Source organism: Prunus mume, linkage group LG8 (assembly GCF_029339155.1).
Source record: "Prunus mume cultivar Tortuosa linkage group LG8, ASM2933915v1, whole genome shotgun sequence".
NCBI lineage: Eukaryota > Viridiplantae > Streptophyta > Magnoliopsida > Rosales > Rosaceae > Prunus > Prunus mume.
This window is the reverse complement of record NC_142705.1, coordinates 11,383,062-11,392,658: the sequence shown is the minus strand read 5'-3', so window position 1 is coordinate 11,392,658 and position 9,597 is coordinate 11,383,062. Positions and strand designations below refer to the sequence as shown.

The window sequence follows — 9,597 nt, the reverse complement described above, 5'->3', positions numbered from 1 at the left end:
TCTCAAGCATATATAAATTCATAATCTCCTCAACTTTTCAAGCATTCACAACCTAAAGAAAATTAAAGTTACAATTCCAAGCATTCCAATTAAAGTTAAACTTCTCAAGCATTCCAATTCCAAATCTTTTAAAGTTACAAACCAAAAGGAAAATGCAAAGCAAAATGAATTAAAGTTACAACTAAAAAGAAAAATCCAATTCAAAGTTAATTAAAGTTGCAAACTAAAAAGGAAAATGCAATGCACCAATGTTACAAACTAAAAAGGAAAATGCAATGCACCAATGTTACAAACTAAAGTTACAAACTCAAGTGTTGGTGGTGAGTGAATTTGAAGAACCCCATTGTGTTGTTTGAGCACTAATGCTATCTACAAATAAAACAACATAGTTTAGTACATTTTATTATAAGAAGATAAAATAAAACAACATAGATACCGCAATCGCAACCGTAAATGTGGTTCGGTTCTTTATACCGCAAATGCTGTTCGGTTTACCGCAATCGCGGTTTCATTGCGGTAAATAGTCGGTTGGTTTTTGCTGTTTTTCGATTTTTCAGTCTAAAATGCCACCCCTAGGTAGGAGTGTATCGCCGACCAATATCTGCACGTTAGAGTTTCAAATTGTCTAAGCCAATATCTGCTCTAGTCAACTTGTCTAAGCCAATTTTTGTTGAGTTTCAAATTTTTAGAAGTAACATGTTGGAGGAAAAGCCTAATTAGGACAATTTATGAAACTCTTTTTTTTAGGACATTTTCTAGTGAGAGGAGTGCTATCACACATATTATAAGGCCTCGTTTGGTTCACAGCCCCATTTTTCCACTTTCTTCCTTTTTTATTCACATCTCCTCACCCACCCAGATTGAAACTCTCTCCTGAGAAGCCAGATGCCAAAGCGAGCCTTTTTGGGTTTGGCACCACTGCCTAAACCAACCCCTTAATGCCCTGGCTGCCACTCCATAGACATTAAGTGCCCGTCTGGTAATGTTTTCAGATAGCATTTCCAGAGAATATTTTCATAGAATGAAAATGAGAAAATGAAAACGCATTTTCAGAGAACAAAAACACGTCTGGTAGCTTAGTTGAAAACTGTTTTCAGAGAATAAAAATAGTGAAAACATGTCTGGCAATAATATGTGAAAATAACAAAAACAGTGAATATGCGTTTGGTAAGAGGATTTTATTTTATTTTTTAAACTAACATTTTCACACATTTATGTATGTAATTAGTCCAACTCCTTTTTTTATTATGCACACCAAACATGTTTTTCTCATTTGACCTATTTTACTAAAATTAAAGAGTTCAGATTAAGTTAGATTTAAGAAAAAGTGATATATCTATGCATTTGGCTTAGTTTAAATTAGTTGATTGAAACATTCATTGGCTTCTAGACCAAATATTACAAAAACTTGTTCATTGCCACACACAAAAAAAATTAAAAATTAAAAATTAAAAATTACAATAATATAATCAAGAGCCTTGGGTGAAATCACGCCACAAATCTTGTGCAATCTTATCTCTAATGTTGGTCATTTGTGCAATATTTTTCGGAGACATAAATCTTAATTTGGTGTAGCCATATCTTCACCCTCAACAATGATGTCTTATACTTGAAACTCTTCGAACAACCTATCACGACGTGCTTCTCTTCGGATAAAATTATGTAACACACAATATGCAATAGGGATACGTCGTTGTCTACGTGGAAGATAATTGGACATCAATTTCAAAATTGGAAAACGAGCTTTCAACACACCAAAACACTGCTCAATTATATTACGTAATGAAGAATGCCTATAATTGAATAATTCTATAAGACCTCTTGGTGCTCGGCGTGGTCCCCCTATAATCATGCAAATGATATCTCTCACCTAGGTAAGGTGCCAAGAATCCAGTCATATTTGTATATCCAGCATCCACAACATAGTAATATCTTGTTAATTAATTCGTTATTTGAATGTGATAATAATTTTAGTTATAATTTCAATTTAATTTTCTATATTTATTCATACATTCTTCTGGAAAAGGAAATTTATTATCTGGCCTCAACACTGCATCTGTGAACATTTTAGAATCATTTGTAGTCTCTTTCCATCCGGTGTAAATAAATGTGAACATCATATCAAAAGAGCATGTGCACATAACATTTTGAGTAATAAGAACCTTTCTACCACGGTATGAGGTTTGTTTTTGTGCTGGTGCCCAAGCAGCAATATGTGTCCCGTCAATTGCACCAATCACTTCTACAATATAGTGAAAAGTTACTATGCTGAATATAAAAATAACTAAATGATATATATAGTATCATGTGATCAATTGCAAAATTTAAAAAAAATATTTCCTCACCTCAAAATAAGGATAATACTTTGGGCTATTCAAGATTTCGGCTGTGTTTCCCCTCTACTACTTGGGCGTATAATACGTGGTGATAATCCACATAAAGCTGTCAACACACGCTTAAATTGTCTGTGAATTGTGTCTTTAGATCGTTGAAAATGCTCAGCCACAACTTGCATACGAATATTATGAGAAACTATAAATAAGAAAATACCAACTACTTCTTGAATACTCATATGTCTATCATGGTGTAAAAGATCTAAAGTCTCAAGTATTTGACATAACCTTAAAAATACATGTTTGTCCATGCGAAATGAGTCATAAATTCTATCCGGATTTCTATTTAACAACTCTTGAACATATTCATGCCCTGATAAAACTGAATTATGGCAAGAAGTCCTATCAACATGTTGATTGCTAATAAATCATAAATATTCATACATATTAGCATATGATGTGCCATTTCTTCAAGTTCTTCCATATCTAAATCACTATCTGAGTTATTGCCTCCATTACTAGTAGACATGTCTAATACCTTCAAATATTCAAATTAAGTAATCGTCACTAACATTGAAACAATAATAACATATCCACAACCATACTATTCAAATATAAAAGAACACAAGGACTATCCATTAATATAATAACATACCAAAGATATTCATAAACTCAAATAACACATAATCCATAACATAAAAAAGAAATTCATAAACTAAAAAACATATCAAGGAAATTCATAATCTCAACTAAAGAGAAACCACAATCATACTAGTATTCCTAAAAACTAGCTAACCAAGCTCTTCCCCTAGCATCCGACATTGTAAAAACAATTTTTCTCCATTCAATAAGCACAATTTTTTCTAGCATCTTGTTGAATGTATCATTATCAATATCTCTCATTTCTTCAACAATTCCGATGCATTCTTCAATAGAATACATCTCCTTGGAGGTGCTAGATGCCTCAACACTCTTTTCCTTTTGAATTGTTTGTAATCTTGGACTCATAACTTCACTGCTAACCTCCAAATAGGATTCCATTTTATCCCATTTCTTTGGACGACGCTAAGGTGGGGTAGCAGTTACACTCTTTCTTTTTCCTTTACCATGATCAGTTTCCAAGTTAACATCATTATCATCCAAATCAACATCAATATGAACACCAGTGTTAAGGAAATTGTTCTCTAACTCACGCTTCTCATCTGAGTTAGGAGGAAGTTGATTAAAGGCATAATGCAACTGACCGGTTGCAATAGTAGTGTTGAATATCTCCCCTAAAAGCTGATAGTGCACTAAACCTTGAGTGTGATATTGCTTCACTCTTGGCTTACTCTACAAACCATGACAAATATTATACTCAGACATCATAAGCAATTCACTTAAGTATGTGAAGTGAAGTGAAAAAACAAACTTAAATAAAGGCTTGGTATACCTTAATGTAACTAGCCCAAACATCTTCTGAGGCAGTGACTGTGTTAGCATTAGGATCCCACCCAAATCCAGTATGCTCAATTAGGTCCGAGAACTCACGATGTGCAATTCACAATCTATTAAACTTAGACTTAAGTTGTTTAACAATGCATTTTTTTCCACATTTTGCTAACAACTCCTCGCTTATTTCAGACCAAACTTTCATTTTAAAGGTTGATGCTTGCAAGTCACCCTTCTTCACATAATCATGCAATATATGTATAAAAAAACTCTTCATGTTTGGAAGAACATTGTACCTTTTCCTCACAGTCAACATTCTTAGGAGCCATATTCTTGTAAAGAAAAAACAATTAAGACAATCCAATAATTTATTGCATTTCATAACATCGCACATATCATCACCACATATATGAATCACATATTTACGAATAAGAAAACATATCCTTTAAATAAATAAATAAAAGACAAATTCAATATGAAAACATATATTTTCCCTTCTCCAGTGGTACATTTTTCGCATAAAAAAATATGAACATTTTGGTGTCAACTATCCTTAAATCAAATTGTGAAGGATGTTTCCACTCAATTGAGTTTGGTGACTTGGCGTGGAGTATAGGGAACATGAACTAGCCAATTATTATTGGTTTATGGGATTAGTCTGTTGATTGTTAGGCTATATTTTGTGGACATTAATTTGGTTCAACTATGCTCTCTTTCTCTCTCTCACACATACACAGACACAAAACACAAAAGTGCATATAAAAGTTCCTCTTTTATCATTGTTTTGATTTCAATTACAGGTATGAGCAAGCTGAGTTTATAGAGAGAGAACTGGAGCAGGCGACAGAACAAATCAAATCAATTATTCTGACCATAAATGTGAACCATGTACAGTTTTTAGTGGTGTTTCTACTTATTAAGAAGCTTTTCCAACATATGTAGTTGAGTATAACAATGCTTTCAATTTTTTTTAGGGAGGAGAACTTGATACAAATGATGGGATGACTCCATTAGATGTGGTTGTACGAATCTTAAATTATTTATAATAGACAGTGAAAAACTACCAAGATTCATGCATTCTAGTCTACCCCAGACAACATGACAAGTTCATAACTATAAGTAAGCAATCTTCCAAAAGTAAACTGAATAACATACCACCTGCTAAAATATGAATATGGTTTGAATACTTTGGGTTGAGTTTTATTCTTCTACATAAGGAGATATATATAGGAGTTTACATTAGGGTTTTACAAAGAATTAGGAAAGTATCTCCTAATTGTACAATGATTTATTACTTATATAAAAATAGAAAAGTAAATCCCTTAATTAATCAAGGAAGTAAATCTCCTTGATTAATTAGGAGACTCACGTCAACACTCCTCCTTAAGTTGGTGCATATATGTCACCAATGACCAACTTGGTAAGTGAGTCATGAAATACTCTTCCACAAATAGCTTTGGTTAAGATATCTGCCAGTTGATATTCTGATTTTATGAATGGTAGGCAGATGATCTTTTTCTCAATTTTTTCTTTGATAAAATGTCTATCAACCTCAACATGTTTGGTTCGATCATGTTGAGCTAGATTATGGGCAATATCGATAGCTGACTTGTTGTCACAATGCAACTTCATTGGCTTTTTTGGCTTGAAGCCCAATTCTGTCAAGAGTTTTCTGATTCACAATAATTCCCAAACTCCGTGAGTCATTCCTCGATACTCTGCTTTTGCACTAGATCGAGAAACCATATTTTGATTTTTACTCCGCCAAGTGACTAGGTTACTTCCACAAATGTAAAGTAACCAGAAGTAGAGCGTCTATCTGTAATAGAACTAGCCCAATCAGCATCTGTATATCCAACAACTTCAAGATCTTCATTTTTTGAGAACATTAATCCATTCCCAGGGGCTGATTTTAAGTATCTTAAGATCCGATCAACTGCATTCCTATGAGAAACACTGGGCGAATGAATAAACTAACTAACCACACCCACAACATATGCAATACCTGGTCTTGTGTGTGCCAAGTATATCAACCTTCCAACAAGGCATTGGTATTGTTCCTTATTGGTTGGTTCTTGGTCCACATGTTCACACAACTTGTGATTCATCTCAATGGGTATGTTAGCATGCTTACATCCAAGCATTCCTGTTTCAGTGAGTAGATCCATTACATACTTCCTTTGAGACAGAAATATACCCGTTTTTGACCTTGCTACTTTGATTCCGAGAAAGTACTTCAGATCACCTAAATCCTTCATCTCAAATTCTTGAGACAAATAATTTTGCAACTTCAATTGCTCTTCTGCGTCGTTTACAGTTAAGATTTTGTCATCACACTTCAAGAACAGGGTGTGATTTGAATTACTCTATGTATATCCAAAATTCTTCACAGATTTAGTAAATCTGCCAAACCATGCCCTAGGAGATTGCTTTAACTCATATAATGACTTTTTGAGTTTGCAAACTTTATTTTTCTTGTCAGGAGCTGAATTACATCCTGGGGGTAAGTCCATATATACTTATTCTTCCAAGTCTCCATGTAAGAATGCATTTTTTACATCAAACTGATGTAGTGGCCAATCGAGATTTGCTGCTAGAGACAATAGGACTCTAATAGTGTTAATCTTGGCTACTAGGGCAAAGGTCTCCTTGTAGTCTATCTCATATCTTTGTGCGTATCCCTTCACCACCAATCTAGCTTTATATCTTTCAACGGATCCATCTACTTTGAGTTTCACAGTATAAATCCACATGCATCCTACTGTTTTTTTTTCATTAGGTAGGGGCACGAGTTCCCATATGACATTCTTTTGGAGAGTTCGCATTTCTTCATTCATTGTTTCTTTCCATTTTGGGTCTTCTAGTACATCAGTTACACTGTTGGGGACAGATATGTCACCAACTGCTTCACATAGTGCACACGCGACCCTGATAATCTGCTGAGAGATATATAACTATTGATGAGGTATTTCCCTTTAGCTTTAAGATCTGCCTCATTTTGTACTCGAGGTTTACCACGGTTCTTTCTTTCTGGAAGCTGATATGTAGGCTTTATGCCTTCTGAAATCAAATCATCATGGATATTTCATTAGTGTTATCGGGAAAAGATGTTACTGAATGACTTCCTCAGCAGGTGATTGCTGCGGTACAAGAGCTTAAGAGGGCAAAATCTTATAAAACGGTTCAATTTCTTCCTCATGATTTTGATCGCGTGGGGACAACAGATCGTTTTCTTCTGGTGATCGCTCACGCAATTGGTCATTTAAAGCGCTCAGTAGTTGAAGAACTAAAGGGGGCGACCGGTCACTTTGATGCAGAGTGACGTCCTGGGGAAAAAAAATCAAGAATTGGAGCAGTGGTGGATCGATTTTCCTCTTGGGCTGTTGAAAAGTATAAGTCATGTTCTCGAAACACATCTAAGAAGGTAAAGACCTTCTGACTAGGAGGATGATAACACCGGTATCCTTTCTGATGAGGTGCATAGCCAATGAAAACACACTTTTATGCTCAGGGATCCAATTTGCTTCGTTGATGATCATGTAAGTGGACAAATACAACACAACTGAAAATCTGGGATTCCGGGTTTGGGGTGGGAGGTGTTTGGATATGGTGGTGAAGTGTTTGAAGTAGTGTTTGGAAATTTAGGATATTATAGGGAATTCGATTAATAAGGTATGCTGCAGAGACGACGGCTTTACCCCAAAAAGATTGTGGTATATTGGCACCAAAGAGAGAGGCACGAACAACTTCCAATAAGTGTCTGTTCTTTCTTTCAACCACCCTATTCTGTTGGGGGTGTAAGGGCATGAGCATTGATATATGATGCCATAATCTTGTAAGAACTGGTTAAGATCATGGTTGAGAAATTCTCTGTCATTGTCAGAACAAAGAACCTGAATTCTGCCATGAAACTGAGTCTCCACCATTTGATAAAACTGTTGAAACCTTGAACTGACTTCCCCTTTAGTTTTGAGAAGGGAAACCCAGGTCATACGTGTGCAATCATCTATAAACGTGACAAACCATCGTGCTCCTGCCAGAGTGGCAATTTTAGCAGGTCCCCAAACATCAAAATGAACAAGAGAAAACGGAACCAAACTCTTATTTGAACTTAATGGGAAAGGGACACGATGGCTCTTAGCCAATTCACACGTATCACACTGGAAGCTGGAAACATCAAGATTGGAAAATAATGATGGAAACAACTTCTTAAGATAATCGAATGAGGCATGCCCAAGACGTTTATGCCATAACCAAATTTTGTCTCTCTCCCCCTCAGAACAAGTTCCACTGGTTGTGAAAGCTTGACCAACCTTGACCTCACTATCCGGTGTCCAATCCAAGTAATAGAGTTTGCCCCACCGAGTACCACAACCAATCATCTTTCCTGTGAGGATGTCCTGAAAAACACAATGATTGGGCCAAAATGTTACAATACACCCCAAAGTAGTAGTAAGTTGGGCAACAGATAACAAGTTATGGTTCAAAGATGAAACAAGTAATACAGAATCCAGAAGTAGGGAAGTAGAGAGAGATAAAGAGCCCTCATCAACCACAGGGGAGGGGGTACCATTAGCATTAGATACCACCGACGGAATGGATGATTTGCGATTAATAAGTTGGCCAGGATCAAATGTCATGTGATCCGTAGCACCCGAGTCAATAATCCATGCGGATTTTTAAGAGGGCGTATGAAAAGTAGAACCTTTGGTGGTGGCGATAGAAGCATGAGTTCGGATAGCCGGGTCAGCGGGATTGACCGCATACTTCTGTGAGTCTGCAATAATGGGGAGAATCGTAGGGGTTCCTAACATCGCAACGGAAGTAAGATATGATATGAGAATGTGAGGAATTGTGTTTGGAGGAATTTGATTTGAGGAATTGGATGTATGAATTTGATGTAGGAATTGGATTTGAGAAGTATGTATATAAAATTTGAGGGTATGTGTTTAGGGATTTTGATAAGAGGATTTGAGGTCTTTAGATTTGAGGGATTGGAAAATTACAAAGCGGAATTACCCAAATGAATAATGAAGCACCAAAGAGAAGAAAACAGAAGAATTACCTCAGTCAATGTGAGGTTTTTGTCGTTGTTCTTTAGCTTCTACTATCGCTTCAGCTTCTTCCAAAAGTAAACTGAATAACAGACAACCATATACAAACCCAACTCAAAACTATGAAAACCATTCTCAAAGATCCCAAAATTAAGCACACTGAATAACAGACCACCATATACAAAACCCAACTTGAAACTATGAAAATCATTATCAAATATCCCAAAATTACGCACAACAAGGAACCCTATTGAGAAAATTATAAAGCTGAATTGCCCAAATAAATAATGAAGCACCAATGAGAAGAAAACCGAGAAATTACCTCAATTAATGTGAAGTCTGCGTCGCTCCTCTTTTTCTTCTTCCCAATAATTTTTAGATGTATAAGAAACCTAATTTACATAATACAACAATTATTTTTAGAACAACCATGAAAAAAAAAACCCTAAATCTAAAGGCACAAAATACCCAAAGCTAGATAAAGAGGAAAAAGATAGAAAATTACTAAGATCTTCCAAGAGCAGCAATCTTCATGTGGTCTGTGGCGATGGAGCAATCAGAGAGAACAAAAACCCTAACTGGTGAAGAGGGGAAAAGAGACTGTCGCCAAAGAAAGGAGTAAGCCAAGCCAGAGAGAAGAATAGTCAAGAAATGAGGAGAGAAAAGAAGGGTGAGCGAGGAGGAGAGAAGAACGGTTTTTAGTCTGATAGGGAGAGAAAATTGAGAGAGAGATTGAGCAGAAGCAATGTGTTTTGAGCGTTTGTTTTCTGGGAGAACAA

General features: G+C 35.8%; 1 pseudogene; it reads right to left on the bottom strand.

The window, feature by feature from the left end:
* Nucleotides 1–3,113: 3,113 nt before the first annotated feature.
* Nucleotides 3,114–4,093, bottom strand: LOC148914717 (uncharacterized; annotated as a pseudogene).
* Nucleotides 4,094–9,597: the final 5,504 nt, after the last annotated feature.